Raw genomic sequence first — 15134 nt, 5'->3', positions numbered from 1 at the left:
AATCAGATGCTGGGAATAAGAGGCCGGGAATCAGAGGTGGGGAATCAGAGTCCGGGAATCAGAGATGGGGATTCAGAGGCGGGGAATGAGATATGGGGAATCAGAGGCGGGGAATCAGAGGCGCGGAAAGAGAGGCGGGGAATCAGATATGGGGAATCAGAGGTGGGGAATCAGATATGGGGAAACAGAGGCGGGGAATCAGAGGCGGGGAATCAGATATGGGGAATCAGATATGGGGAATCAGAGGCGGGGAATCAGATGCGCGGAAAGAGAGGCGGGGAATCAGATATGGGGAATCAGAGGTGGGGAATCAGATATGGGGAAACAGGGGCAGGGAATCAGAGGCGGGGAAACAGAGGCGGGGAATCAGATATGGGGAAACAGGGGCAGGGAATCAGAGGCGGGGAAACAGAGGCGGGGAATCAGATATGGGGAATCAGAGGTTGGGAATCAGAGGCAGGGAATCAGAGGCGGGGAAACAGAGGCGGGGAATCAGATATGGGGAATCAGAGGTGGCGAATCAAAGGTGGTGAAACAGAGATGGGGAATCAGGGCAGGGAATCAGAGGCAGGGAATCAAACACGGGGAATCAGAGCTGGGGAATCAGAGGCGGGAAATTAGAGTTGGGGAATCAGAGGAGGGGAATCAGAGGCGGGGAAACAGAGGCGGGGAATCAGATATGGGGAATCAGAGGTGGGGAATCAGAGGTTGGGAATCAGAGGCAGGGAATCAGAGGCGGGGAATCAGAGGCGGGGAATCAGAAGCAGGGAATCAGATGTGCGGAATCGGAGATGGGGAATCAGAGGCAGGGAATCAGAGGCGGGGAATCAGAAGCGGGGAATCAGAGGCCGGGAATCAGATATTGGGAAACAGAGGTGGGGAATCAGAGGCGGGGAAACAGAGGCGGGGAATCAGATATGGGGAATCAGAGGTGGGGAATCAGAGGTTGGGAATCATAGGCGGGGAATCAGAGCTGGGGAATCAGAGGTGGGGAATCAGAGTTGGGGAATCAGAGGCGGGGACTTAGATATTGGGAAACAGAGGCGGGGAATCAGAGGCGGGGAAACAGAGGGGGGTAATCAGAGGCAGGGAATCAGATGTGCGGAATCAGAGATGGGGAATCAGAGGCAGGGAATCAGAATCAGAAGCAGGGAATCAGAGGCCGGGAATCAGAGGCCGGAATCAGATGCCGGGAATAAGAGGCCGGGAATCAGAGGTGGGGAATCAGAGTCCGGGAATCAGAGATGGGGATTCAGAGGCGGGGAATGAGATATGGGGAATCAGAGGCGGGGAATCAGAGGCGGGGAAACAGAGGCGGGGAATCAGATTTGGGGAATCAGAGGTGGCGAATCAAAGGCGGTGAATCAGAGATGGGGAATCAGAGGCCGGGAATCAGAGGCAGGGAATCAAACACGGGGAATCAGAGGCGGGGAATCAGAGCTGGGGAATCAGAGGCGGGGAATCAGAGTTGGGGAATCAGAGGTTGGGAATCAGAGGAAGGGAATCAGAGGCGAGGAATCAGAGCTGGGGAATCAGAGGCGGGGTATCAGAATTGGGGAATCAGAGATGGGGAATCAGATGCGGGGAATCAGACGTTGGGAATCAGCGGTGGTGAATCAGAGATGTGGAATCAGAGGCGGGGAATCAGAGGCAGGGAATCAGACGCGGGGAATCAGAGGCGGGGAATCATAGCTGGCGAATCAGAGGCGGGGAATCAGAGGTGGGGAATCAGAGGCGGGGAATCAGATATTGGGAATCAGAGGTGGGGAATCAGAGGCGGGGAAACAGAGGCGGGGAATCAGATATGGGGAATCAGAGGTGGGGAATCAGAGGTTGTGAATCAGAGATGGGGAATCAGAGGCGGGGAATCAGAGGCCGGTAATCAGACGCGGGGAATCAGAGGCGGGGAATCAGACATGGGAAATTAGAGACAGGGAATCAGAGTTGGGGATTCAGAGGCGGGGAATCAGATATGGGGAAACAGAGGCGGGGAATCAGAGGCGGGCAAATAGAGGCGGGGATCAGATACGGGGAAACAGAGGCGGGGAATCAGAGGCGGGGAAACAGAGGCGGGGAATCAGATATGGGGAATCAGAGGTGGGGAATCAGACGCAGGGAATCATTATGGGAAATCAGAGGTGGGGAATCAGAGGTTGGGAATCAGAGGAAGGGAATCAGAGGCGATGAATCAGAGCTGGGGAATCAGAGGCGGGGAATCAGAATTGGGGAATCAGAGATGGGGAATCAGAGATGGGGAATCAGAGGCGGGGAATCAGACGCGGGGAATCAGCGGTGGTGAATCAGAGATGTGGAATCAGAGGCGGGGAATCAGAGGCAGGGAATCAGACGCGGGGAATCAGAGGCGGGGAATCATAGCTGGCGAATCAGAGGCGGGGAATCAGAGGTGGGGAATCAGAGGCGGGGAATCAGATATTGGGAATCAGAGGTGGGGAATCAGAGGCGGGGAAACAGAGGCGGGGAATCAGATATGGGGAATCAGAGGTGTGGAATCAGAGGTTGTGAATCAGAGATGGGGAATCAGAGGCGGGGAATCAGAGGCCGGTAATCAGACGCGGGGAATCAGAGGCGGGGAATCAGACATGGGAAATTAGAGGCAGGGAATCAGAGTTGGGGATTCAGAGGCGGGGAATCAGATATGGGGAAACAGAGGCGGGGAATCAGAGGCGGGCAAATAGAGGCGGGGATCAGATATGGGGAAACAGAGGCGGGGAATCAGAGGCGGGGAAACAGAGGCGGGGAATCAGATATGGGGAATCAGAGGTGGGGAATCAGAGGTTGGGAATCAGAGATGCGGAATTGGAGGCGGGGAATGGGATATGGGGAATCAGAGGCGGGGAATCAGAGGCGGGGAAACAGAGGCGGGGAATCAGATATGGGGAATCAGAGGTGTGGAATCAGAGGTTGGGAATCAGAGGTTGGGAATCAGAGGCAGGGAATCAGAGGCTTGGAATCAGTTGCAGGGAATCAGATGCGGGGAATCAGAGGCGGGGAATCAGAGCTGGGGAATCAGAGGTGGGGAATCAGAGTTGGGGAATCAGAGGCGGGGACTTAGATATTGGAAACAGAGGCGGGGAATCAAAGGTGGGGAAACAGAGGTGGGGAATCAGATATGGGGAATCAGAGGTGGGGAATCAGAGGCAGGGAATCAGATGTGCGGAATCAGAGATGGGGAATCAGAGGCAGGGAATCAGAATCAGACGCAGGGAATCAGAGGCCGGGAATCAGAGGCCGGAATCAGATGCCGGGAATAAGAGGCCGGGAATCAGAGGTGGGGAATCAGAGTCCGGGAATCAGAGATGGGGATTTAGAGGCGGGGAATGAGATATGGGGAATCAGAGGCGGGGAATCAGAGGCGGAGAAACAGAGGCGGGGAATCAGATATGGGGAATCAGAGGTTGCGAATCAAAGGCGGTGAATCAGAGGTGGGGAATCAGAGGCCGGGAATCAGAGGCAGGGAATCAAACACGGGGAATCAGATGCGGGGAATCAGAGCTCGGGAATCAGAGGCGGGGAATCAGAGTTGGGGAATCAGAGGCGGGGAATCAGACGCAGGGAATCAATATGGGAAATCAGAGGTGGGGAATCAGACGCAGGGAATCAATATGGGAAATCAGAGTTGGGGAATCAGAGGTTGGGAATCAGAGGAAGGGAATCAGAGGCGAGGAATCAGAGCTGGGGAATCAGAGGCGGGGAATCAGAATTGGGGAATCAGAGATGGGGAATCAGAGGCGGGGAATCAGACGCGTGGAATCAGAGGTGGTGAATCAGAGATGTGGAATCAGAGGCGGGGAATCAGAGGCAGGGAATCAGACGCGGGGAATCAGAGGCGGGGAATCATAGCTGGCGAATCAGAGGTGGGGAATGAGATATGGGGAATCAGAGGCGGGGAATCAGAGGCGGTGAATCAGAGATGGGGAATCAGAGGCGGGGAATCAGAGGCAGGGGATCAAACACGGGGAATCAGAGGCGGGGAATCAGAGCTGTGGAATCAGAGGCGGGGAATCAGAGTTGGGGAATCAGAGGCGGGGAATCAGAGCTGGGGAATCAGAGGTGGGGAATCAGAGTCGGGGAATCAGAGGCAGGGAGTCGGATGTGCGGAATCAGAGATGGGGAATCTGAGATGGTGAATCAGAGGCGGGGAATCAGAGGCAGGTTATCAGACACGGGGATTCAGAGGCTGGGAATCAGACGGGGGGAATCAAAGGCGGGGAATGAAGCTGGGGAATCAGAGGCAGGGAATCAGAGTTGGGGATTTAGAGGCGGGGAATCAGATATGGGGAAACAGAGGCGGGGAATCAGAGGCGGGCAAACAGAGGCGGGGAATTAGATATGGGAAATCAGTGTTGGGGAATCAGAGGTGGTTTATCAGAGATGGGGAATCACAGGCGGGGAATCAGAGGCAGGGAATAGAACGCGGGGAATCAGAGGCAGGGAATCAGAGCTGGGGAATCAGAGGCGGGGAATCATAGTTGGGAATCAGAGGCGGGGAATCAGATATGGGGAAACAGAGGCGGGGAATCAGGGGCGTGGAAACAGAGGTGGGGAATCAGATATGGGGAATCGGATGCGGGGAATCAGAGGCGGGGAATCAGATATGGGGAATCAGAGGTGGGGAATCAGAGGCAGGTAATCAGATGTGCGGAATCAGAGATGGGGAATCAGAGGCAGGGAATCAGAATCAGAAGCGGGGAGTCAGAGGCCGGGAATCAGAGGCCTGGAATCAGATGCTGGGAATAAGAGGCCGGGAATCAGAGGTGGGGAATCAGAGTCCGGGAATCAGAGATGGGGATTCAGGGGCGGGGAATGAGATATGGGGAATCAGAGGCGGGGAATCAGAGGCGCGGAAAGAGAGGCGGGGAATCAGATATGGGGAATCAGAGGTGGGGAATCAGATATGGGGAAACAGAGGCGGGGAATCAGAGGCGGGGAATCAGATATGGGGAATCAGATATGGGGAATCAGAGGCGGGGAATCAGATGCGCGGAAAGAGAGGCGGGGAATCAGATATGGGGAATCAGAGGTGGGGAATCAGATATGGGGAAACAGAGGCGGGGAATCAGAGGCGGGGAAACAGAGGCAGGGAATCAGATATGGGGATTCAGAGGTGGGGAATCAGAGGTTGGGAATCAGAGGTGGGGATCAGAGTCGGGAAATCAGAGGCAGGGAATCAGATGTGCGGAATCAGAGATGGGGAATCAGCGGTGGGGAATCAGAGGCTGTGAATCAGAGATGGGGAATCAGAGGTGGGGAATCAGAGGCAGGAAATCAGACACGGGGATTCAGAGGCTGGGAATCAGACGGGGGGAATCAAAGGCGGGGAATCTGAGCTGGGGAATCAGAGGCAGGGAATCAGAGTTGGGGATTCAGAGGCAGGGAATTAGATATGGGGAATCAGAGGTGGGGAATCAGAGGTGGTGAATCAGAGATGGGGAATCACAGGCGGGGAATCAGAGGCAGGGAATAGAACGCGGGGAATCAGAGGCAGGGAATCAGAGTTGGGGCATCAGAGGTTGGGAATTAGATATGGGGAAACAGAGGCGGGGAATCAGAGGCAGGGAATCAGATGTGCGGAATCAGAGATGGGGAATCAGAGGTGGGGAATCAGAGGCTGTGAATCAGAGATGGGGAATCAGAGGTGGGGAATCAGAGGCAGGAAATCAGACACGGGGATTCAGAGGCTGGGAATCAGACGGGGGGAATCAAAGGCGGGGAATCAGAGCTGGGGAATCAGAGGCAGGGAATCAGAGTTGGGGATTCAGAGGCGGGGAATCAGATATGGGGAAACAGAGGCGGGGAATCAGAGGCGGGCAAACAGAGGCGGGGAATTAGATATGGGGAATCAGAGGTGGGGAATCAGAGGTGGTGAATCAGAGATGGGGAATCACAGGCGGGGAATCAGAGGCAGGGAATAGAACGCGGGGAATCAGAGGCAGGGAATCAGAGTTGGGGCATCAGAGATTGGGAATTAGACATGGGGAAACAGAGGCGGGGAATCAGAGGCGGGGAAACAGAGGCGGGAAGTCAGATATGGGTAATCAGAGGTGGGGAATCAGAGGCAGGGAATCAGATGTGCGGAATCAGAGATGGGGAATCAGAGGCAGGGAATCAGAATCAGAAGCGGGGAATCAGAGGCCGGGAATCAGAGGCCGGGAATAAGATGCTGGGAATGAGAGGCCGGGAATCAGAGGTGGGGAATCAGAGTCCGGGAATCAGAGATGGGGATTCAGAGGCGGGGAATGAGATATGGAGAATCAGAGGCGGGGAATCAGAGGCGGGGAAACAGAGGTGGGGAATCAGATATGTGGAATCAGAGGTGGCGAATCAAAGGCGGTGAATCAGAGATGGGGAATCAGAGGCGGGGAATCAGAGGCAGGGAATCAAACACGGGAAATCAGAGGCGGGGAATCAGAGCTGGGGAATCAGAGGCGGGGAATCTGAGTTGGGGAATCAGAGGCAGGGAATCAGATATGGGGAAACAGGGGCAGGGAATCAGAGGCGGGGAAACAGAGGCGGGGAATCAGATATGGGGAATCAGAGGTTGGGAATCAGAGGCAGGGAATCAGAGGCGGGGAAACAGAGGCGGGGAATCAGATATGGGGAATCAGAGGTGGCGAATCAAAGGTGGTGAAACAGAGATGGGGAATCAGGGCAGGGAATCAGAGGCAGGGAATCAAACACGGGGAATCAGAGCTGGGGAATTAGAGGCGGGAAATTAGAGTTGGGGAATCAGAGGAGGGGAATCAGAGGCGGGGAAACAGAGGCGGGGAATCAGATATGGGGAATCAGAGGTGGGGAATCAGAGGTTGGGAATCAGAGGCAGGGAATCAGAGGCGGGGAATCAGAGGCGGGGAATCAGAGGCAGGGAATCAGATGTGCGGAATCGGAGATGGGGAATCAGAGGCAGGGAATCAGAGGCGGGGAATCAGAAGCGGGGAATCAGAGGCCGGGAATCAGATATTGGGAAACAGAGGTGGGGAATCAGAGGCGGGGAAACAGAGGCGGGGAATCAGATATGGGGAATCAGAGGTGGGGAATCAGAGGTTGGGAATCATAGGCGGGGAATCAGAGCTGGGGAATCAGAGGTGGGGAATCAGAGTTGGGGAATCAGAGGCGGGGACTTAGATATTGGGAAACAGAGGCGGGGAATCAGAGGCGGGGAAACAGAGGGGGGTAATCAGAGGCAGGGAATCAGATGTGCGGAATCAGAGATGGGGAATCAGAGGCAGGGAATCAGAATCAGAAGCAGGGAATCAGAGGCCGGGAATCAGAGGCCGGAATCAGATGCCGGGAATAAGAGGCCGGGAATCAGAGGTGGGGAATCAGAGTCCGGGAATCAGAGATGGGGATTCAGAGGCGGGGAATGAGATATGGGGAATCAGAGGCGGGGAATCAGAGGCGGGGAAACAGAGGCGGGGAATCAGATTTGGGGAATCAGAGGTGGCGAATCAAAGGCGGTGAATCAGAGATGGGGAATCAGAGGCCGGGAATCAGAGGCAGGGAATCAAACACGGGGAATCAGAGGCGGGGAATCAGAGCTGGGGAATCAGAGGCGGGGAATCAGAGTTGGGGAATCAGAGGTTGGGAATCAGAGGAAGGGAATCAGAGGCGAGAAATCAGAGCTGGGGAATCAGAGGCGGGGAATCAGAATTGGGGAATCAGAGATGGGGAATCAGAGGCGGGGAATCAGACGCGGGGAATCAGCGGTGGTGAATCAGAGATGTGGAATCAGAGGCGGGGAATCAGAGGCAGGGAATCAGACGCGGGGAATCAGAGGCGGGGAATCATAGCTGGCGAATCAGAGGCGGGGAATCAGAGGTGGGGAATCAGAGGCGGGGAATCAGATATTGGGAATCAGAGGTGGGGAATCAGAGGCGGGGAAACAGAGGCGGGGAATCAGATATGGGGAATCAGAGGTGGGGAATCAGAGGTTGTGAATCAGAGATGGGGAATCAGAGGCGGGGAATCAGAGGCCGGTAATCAGACGCGGGGAATCAGAGGCGGGGAATCAGACATGGGAAATTAGAGACAGGGAATCAGAGTTGGGGATTCAGAGGCGGGGAATCAGATATGGGGAAACAGAGGCGGGGAATCAGAGGCGGGCAAATAGAGGCGGGGATCAGATACGGGGAAACAGAGGCGGGGAATCAGAGGCGGGGAAACAGAGGCGGGGAATCAGATATGGGGAATCAGAGGTGGGGAATCAGACGCAGGGAATCATTATGGGAAATCAGAGGTGGGGAATCAGAGGTTGGGAATCAGAGGAAGGGAATCAGAGGCGAGGAATCAGAGCTGGGGAATCAGAGGCGGGGAATCAGAATTGGGGAATCAGAGATGGGGAATCAGAGATGGGGAATCAGAGACGGGGAATCAGACGCGGGGAATCAGCGGTGGTGAATCAGAGATGTGGAATCAGAGGCGGGGAATCAGAGGCAGGGAATCAGACGCGGGGAATCAGAGGCGGGGAATCATAGCTGGCGAATCAGATGTGGGGAATCAGAGGTGGGGAATCAGAGGCGGGGAATCAGATATTGGGAATCAGAGGCGGGGAATCAGATATGGGGAATCAGAGGCGGGGAATCAGAGGCCGGTAATCAGACGCGGGGAATCAGAGGCGGGGAATCAGACATGGGAAATTAGAGGCAGGGAATCAGAGTTGGGGATTCAGAGGCGGGGAATCAGATATGGGGAAACAGAGGCGGGGAATTAGAGGCGGGCAAATAGAGGCGGGGATCAGATATGGGGAAACAGAGGCGGGGAATCAGAGGCGGGGAAACAGAGGCGGGGAATCAGATATGGGGAATCAGAGGTGGGGAATCAGAGGTTGGGAATCAGAGATGCGGAATTGGAGGCGGGGAATGGGATATGGGGAATCAGAGGCGGGGAATCAGAGGCGGGGAAACAGAGGCGGGGAATCAGATATGGGGAATCAGAGGTGTGGAATCAGAGGTTGGGAATCAGAGGTTGGGAATCAGAGGCAGGGAATCAGAGGCTTGGAATCAGTTGCAGGGAATCAGATGCGGGGAATCAGAGGCGGGGAATCAGAGCTGGGGAATCAGAGGTGGGGAATCAGAGTTGGGGAATCAGAGGCGGGGACTTAGATATTGGGAAACAGAGGCGGGGAATCAAAGGTGGGGAAACAGAGGCGGGGAATCAGATATGGGGAATCAGAGGTGGGGAATCAGAGGCAGGGAATCAGATGTGCGGAATCAGAGATGGGGAATCAGAGGCAGGGAATCAGAATCAGACGCAGGGAATCAGAGGCCGGGAATCAGAGGCCGGAATCAGATGCCGGGAATAAGAGGCCGGGAATCAGAGGTGGGGAATCAGAGTCCGGGAATCAGAGATGGGGATTTAGAGGCGGGGAATGAGATATGGGGAATCAGAGGCGGGGAATCAGAGGCGGAGAAACAGAGGAGGGGAATCAGATATGGGGAATCAGAGGTTGCGAATCAAAGGCGGTGAATCAGAGATGGGGAATCAGAGGCCGGGAATCAGAGGCAGGGAATCAAACACGGGGAATCAGATGCGGGGAATCAGAGCTGGGGAATAAGAGGCGGGGAATCAGAGTTGGGGAATCAGAGGCGGGGAATCAGACGCAGGGAATCAATATGGGAAACCAGAGGTTGGGAATCAGAGGAAGGGAATCAGAGGCGAGGAATCAGAGATGGGAAATCAGAGGCGGGGAATCAGAATTGGGGAATCAGAGATGGGGAATCAGAGATGGGGAATCAGAGGCGGGGAATCAGACGCGTGGAATCAGAGGTGGTGAATCAGAGATGTGGAATCAGAGGCGGGGAATATGAGGCAGGGAATCAGACGCGGGGAATCAGAGGCGGGGAATCATAGCTGGCGAATCAGAGGCGGGGAATGGGATATGGGGAATCAGAGGCGGGGAATCAGAGGCGGGGAAACAGTGGCGAGGAATCAGATATGGGGAATCAGAGGTGGCGAATCAAAGGCGGTGAATCAGAGATGGGGAATCAGAGGCGGGGAATCAGAGGCAGGGGATCAAACACGGGGAATCAGAGGCGGGGAATCAGAGCTGTGGAATCAGAGGCGGGGAATCAGAGTTGGGGAATCAGAGGCGGGGAATCAGAGCTGGGGAATCAGAGGTGGGGAATCAGAGTCGGGGAATCAGAGGCAGGGAGTCGGATGTGCGGAATCAGAGATGGGGAATCAGAGGTGGGGAATCAGATGCGGGGAATCAGAGGCGGGGAATCAGAGGCGGGGAATCAGAGGCAGGTTATCAGACACGGGGATTCAGAGGCTGGGAATCAGACGGGGGGAATCAAAGGCGGGGAATGAAGCTGGGGAATCAGAGGCAGGGAATCAGAGTTGGGGATTCAGAGGCGGGGAATCAGATATGGGGAAACAGAGGCGGGGAATCAGAGGCGGGCAAACAGAGGCGGGGAATTAGATATGGGGAATCAGTGGTGGGGAATCAGAGGTGGTTTATCAGAGATGGGGAATCACAGGCGGGGAATCAGAGGCAGGGAATAGAACGCGGGGAATCAGAGGCAGGGAATCAGAGCTGGGGAATCAGAGGCGGGGAATCATAGTTGGGAATCAGAGGCGGGGAATCAGATATGGGGAAACAGATGCGGGGAATCAGGGGCGGGGAAACAGAGGCGGGGAATCAGATATGGGGAATCGGATGTGGGGAATCAGAGGCGGGGAATCAGAGCTGTGGAATCAGAGGCGGGGAATCAGAGGCAGGGAATCAGATGTGCGGAATCGGAGATGAGGAATCAGAGGCAGGGAATCAGAGGCGGGGAATCAGATGCGGGGAATCAGAGGCCGGGAATCAGATATGGGGAAACAGAGGCGGGGAATCAGAGGCGGGGAAACAGAGGCTGGGAATCAGATATGGGGAATCAGAGGTGGGGAATCAGAGGTTGGGAATCAGAGGCAGGGAATCAGAGGCTTGGAATCAGATGCAGGGAATCAGATGCGGGGAATCAGAGGCGGGGAATCAGAGCTGGGGAATCAAAGGCTGGGAATCAAAGTTGGGGAATCAGAGGCAGGGAATCAGAGGCGGGGAATCAGATGCGGGGAATCAGAGGCCGGGATTCAGATATGGGGAAACAGAGGCGGGGAATCAGAGGCGGGGAAACAGATATGGGGAAACAGGGGCGGGGAATCAGAGGCGGGAAAACAGAGGCGGGGAATCAGATATGGGGAATCAGAGGCGGGGAATTAGAGTTGGGGAATCAGAGGCGGGGAATCAGAGGCGGGGATACAGAGGCGGGGAATCAAACACGGGGAATCAGAGGTGGGGAATCAGAGGTTGGGAATCAGAGGCAGGGAATCAGAGGCGGGGAATCAGAGGCGGGGAATCAGAGGCAGGGAATCAGATGTGCGGAATCGGAGATGAGGAATCAGAGGCAGGGAATAAGAGGCGGGGAATCAGATGCGGGGAATCAGAGGCCGGGAATCAGATATGGGGAAACAGAGGCGGGGAATCAGAGGCGGGGAAACAGAGGCTGGGAATCAGATATGGGGAATCAGAGGTGGGGAATCAGAGGTTGGGAATCAGAGGCAGGGAATCAGAGGCTTGGAATCAGATGCAGGGAATCAGATGCGGGGAATCAGAGGCGGGGAATCAGAGCTGGGGAATCAGAGGCTGGGAATCAAAGTTGGGGAATCAGAGGCAGGGAATCAGATATGGGGAAACAGGGGCGGGGAATCAGAGGCGGGGAAACAGAGGCGGGGAATCAGATATGGGGAATCAGAGGCGGGGAATTAGAGTTGGGGAATCAGAGGCGGGGAATCAGAGGCGGGGATACAGAGGCGGGGAATCAAACACGGGGAATCAGAGGTGGGTAATCAGAGGTTGGGAATCAGAGGCAGGGAATCAGAGGCGGGGAATCAGAGGCGGGGAATCAGAGGCAGGGAATCCGATGTGCGGAATCGGAGATGGGGAATCAGAGGCAGGGAATCAGAGGCGGGGAATCAGAGGCAGGGAACCAGAGGCCGGGAATCAGATATGGGGAAACAGAGGCGGGGAATCAGAGGCGGGGAAACAGATGCTGGGAATCAGATATGGGGAATCAGAGGTGGGGAATCAGAGGTTGGGAATCAGAGGCAGGGAATCAGAGGCTTGGAATCAGATGCAGGGAATCAGATGCAGGGAATCAGAGGCGGGGAATCAGAGCTGGGGAATCAGATGCAGGGAATCAGAGGCGGGGAATCAGAGCTGGGGAATCGGAGGTGGGGAATTAGAGTTGGGGAATCAGAGGCGGGGACTTAGATATTGGGAAACAGAGGCGGGGAATCAGAGGCGGGGAAACATAGGCGGGGAATCAAACACGGGGAATCAGAGGTGGGGAATCAGAGGTTGGAAATCAGAGGCAGGGAATCAGAGGCGGGGAATCAGAGGCGGGGAATCAAAGGCAGGGGATCAGATGTGCGGAATCGGAGATGGGGAATCAGAGGCAGGGAATCAGAGGCGGGGAATCAGAGGCGGGGAATCAGAGGCCGGGAATCAGATATGGGGAAACAGATGCGGGGAATCAGAGGCGGGGAAACAGAGGCTGGGAATCAGATATGGGGAATCAGAGGTGGGGAATCAGAGGTTGGGAATCAGAGGCAGGGAATCAGAGGCTTGGAATCAGATGCAGGGAATCAGATGCGGGGAATCAGAGGCGGGGAATCAGAGCTGGGGAATCAGAGGCTGGGAATCAAAGTTGGGGAATCAGAGGCAGGGAATCAGATATGGGGAAACAGGGGCGGGGAATCAGAGGCGGGGAAACAGAGGCGGGGAATCAGATATGGGGAATCAGAGGCGGGGAATTAGAGTTGGGGAATCAGAGGCGGGGAATCAGAGGCGGGGAAACAGAGGCGGGGAATCAAACACGGGGAATCAGAGGTGGGGAATCAGAGGTTGGGAATCAGAGGCAGGGAATCAGAGGCGGGGAATCAGAGGCGGGGAATGAGAGGCAGGGAATCAGATGTGCGGAATCGGAGATGGGGAATCAGAGGCAGGGAATCAGAGGCGGGGAATCAGAGGCGGGGAATCAGAGGCCGGGAATCAGATATGGGGAAACAGAGGCGGGGAATCAGAGGCGGGGAAACAGAGGCTGGGAATCAGATATGGGGAATCAGAGGTGGGGAATCAGAGGCGGGGAATCAGAGCTGGGGAATCAGAGGTGGGGAATCAAAGTTGGGGAATCAGAGGCGGGGACTTAGATATGGGGAAACAGAGGCGGGGAATCACAGACGGGGAAACAGAGGCGGGGATTCAGATATGGGGAATCAGAGGTTGGGAATCAGAGGCAGGGAATTAGATGTGCGGAATCAGAACTGGGGAATCAGAGGCAGGGAATCAGAAGCAGAAGCAGGGAATCAGAGGCCGGGAATCAGAGGCCGGAATCAGATGCCGGGAATAAGAGGTCGGGAATCAGAGGTGGGGAATCAGAGTCCGGGAATCAGAGATGGGGAATCAGAGGCGGGGAATGAGATATGGGGAATCAGAGGCGGGGAATCAGAGGCGGGTGAAACAGTGGCGAGGAATCAGATATGGGGAATCAGAGGTGGCGAATCAAAGGCGGTGAATCAGAGATGGGGAATCAGAGCTGGGGAATCAGAGGCAGGGGATCAAACACGGGGAATCAGAGGCGGGGAATCAGAGCTGGGGAATCAGAGGCGGGGAATCAGAGTTGGGGAATCAGAGGCGGGGAATCAGAGCTGGGGAATCAGAGGTGGGGAATCAGAGTCGGGGAATCAGAGGCAGGGAATCGGATGTGCGGAATCAGAGATGGGGAATCAGAGTTGGGGAATCAGAGGCGGTGAATCTGAGATGGGGAATCAGATGCGGGGAATCAGAGGCAGGTTATCAGACACGGGGATTCACAGGCTGGGAATCAGACGGGGGGAATCAAAGGCGGGTAATGAAGCTGGGGAATCAGAGGCAGGGAATCAGAGTTGGGGATTCAGAGGCGGGTAATCAGATATGGGGAAACAGAGGCGGGGAATCAGAGGCGGGCAAACAGAGGCGGGGAATTAGATATGGGGAATCAGTGGTGGGGAATCAGAGGTGGTGAATCAGAGATGGGGAATCACAGGCGGGGAATCAGAGGCAGGGAATAGAACGCGGGGAATCAGAGGCAGGGAATCAGAGCTGGGGAATAAGAGGCGGGGAATCATAGTTGGGAATCAGAGGCGGGGAATCAGATATGGGGAAACAGAGGCGGGGAATCAGGGGCGGGGAAACAGAGGTGGGGAATCAGATATGGGGAATCGGATGTGGGGAATCAGAGGCGGGGAATCAGAGCTGTGGAATCAGAGGCGGGGAATCAGAGTTGGGGCATCAGAGGTGGGGAATTAGATATGGGGAAACAGAGGCGGGGAATCAGAGGCGTGGAAACAGAGGCGGGGAATCAGATATGGGGAATCAGAGGTGGGGAATCAGAGGCAGGTAATCAGATGTGCGGAATCAGAGATGGGGAATCAGAGGCAGGGAATCAGAATCAGAAGCGGGGAGTCAGAGGCCGGGAATCAGAGGCCTGGAATCAGATGCTGGGAATAAGAGGCCGGGAATCAGAGGTGGGGAATCAGAGTCCGGGAATCAGAGATGGGGAGTCAAAGGCGGGGAATGAGATATGGAGAATCAGAGGCGGGGAATCAGAGGCGGGGAAACAGAGGTGGGGAATCAGATATGGGGATTCAGAGGTGGCGAATCAAAGGCGGTGAATCAGAGATGGGGAATCAGAGGCGGGGAATCAGAGGAAGGGAATCAAACACGGGGAATCAGAGGCGGGGAATCAGAGCTGGGAAATCAGAGGCTGGGAATCAAAGTTGGGGAATCAGAGGCAGGGAATCAGATATGGCGAAACAGGGGCGGGGAATCAGAGGCGGGGAAACAGAGGCAGGGAATCAGATATGGGGAATCAGAGGCGGGGAATTAGAGTTGGGGAATCAGAGGCGGGGAATCAGAGGCGGGGAAACAGAGGCGGGGAATCAAACACGGGGAATCAGAGGTGGGGAATCAGAGGTTGGGAATCAGATGCAGGGAATCAGAGGCGGGGAATCAGAGGCGGGGAATCAGAGGCAGGGAATCAGATGTGCGGAATCGGAGATGAGGAATCAGAGGCAGGGAATCAGAGGCGGGGAAT

The sequence above is a fragment of the Narcine bancroftii genome, unplaced genomic scaffold (genome assembly GCF_036971445.1).
Source record: "Narcine bancroftii isolate sNarBan1 unplaced genomic scaffold, sNarBan1.hap1 Scaffold_159, whole genome shotgun sequence".
Lineage (NCBI taxonomy): Eukaryota > Metazoa > Chordata > Chondrichthyes > Torpediniformes > Narcinidae > Narcine > Narcine bancroftii.
Note: the sequence above shows the minus strand (reverse complement) of the source record.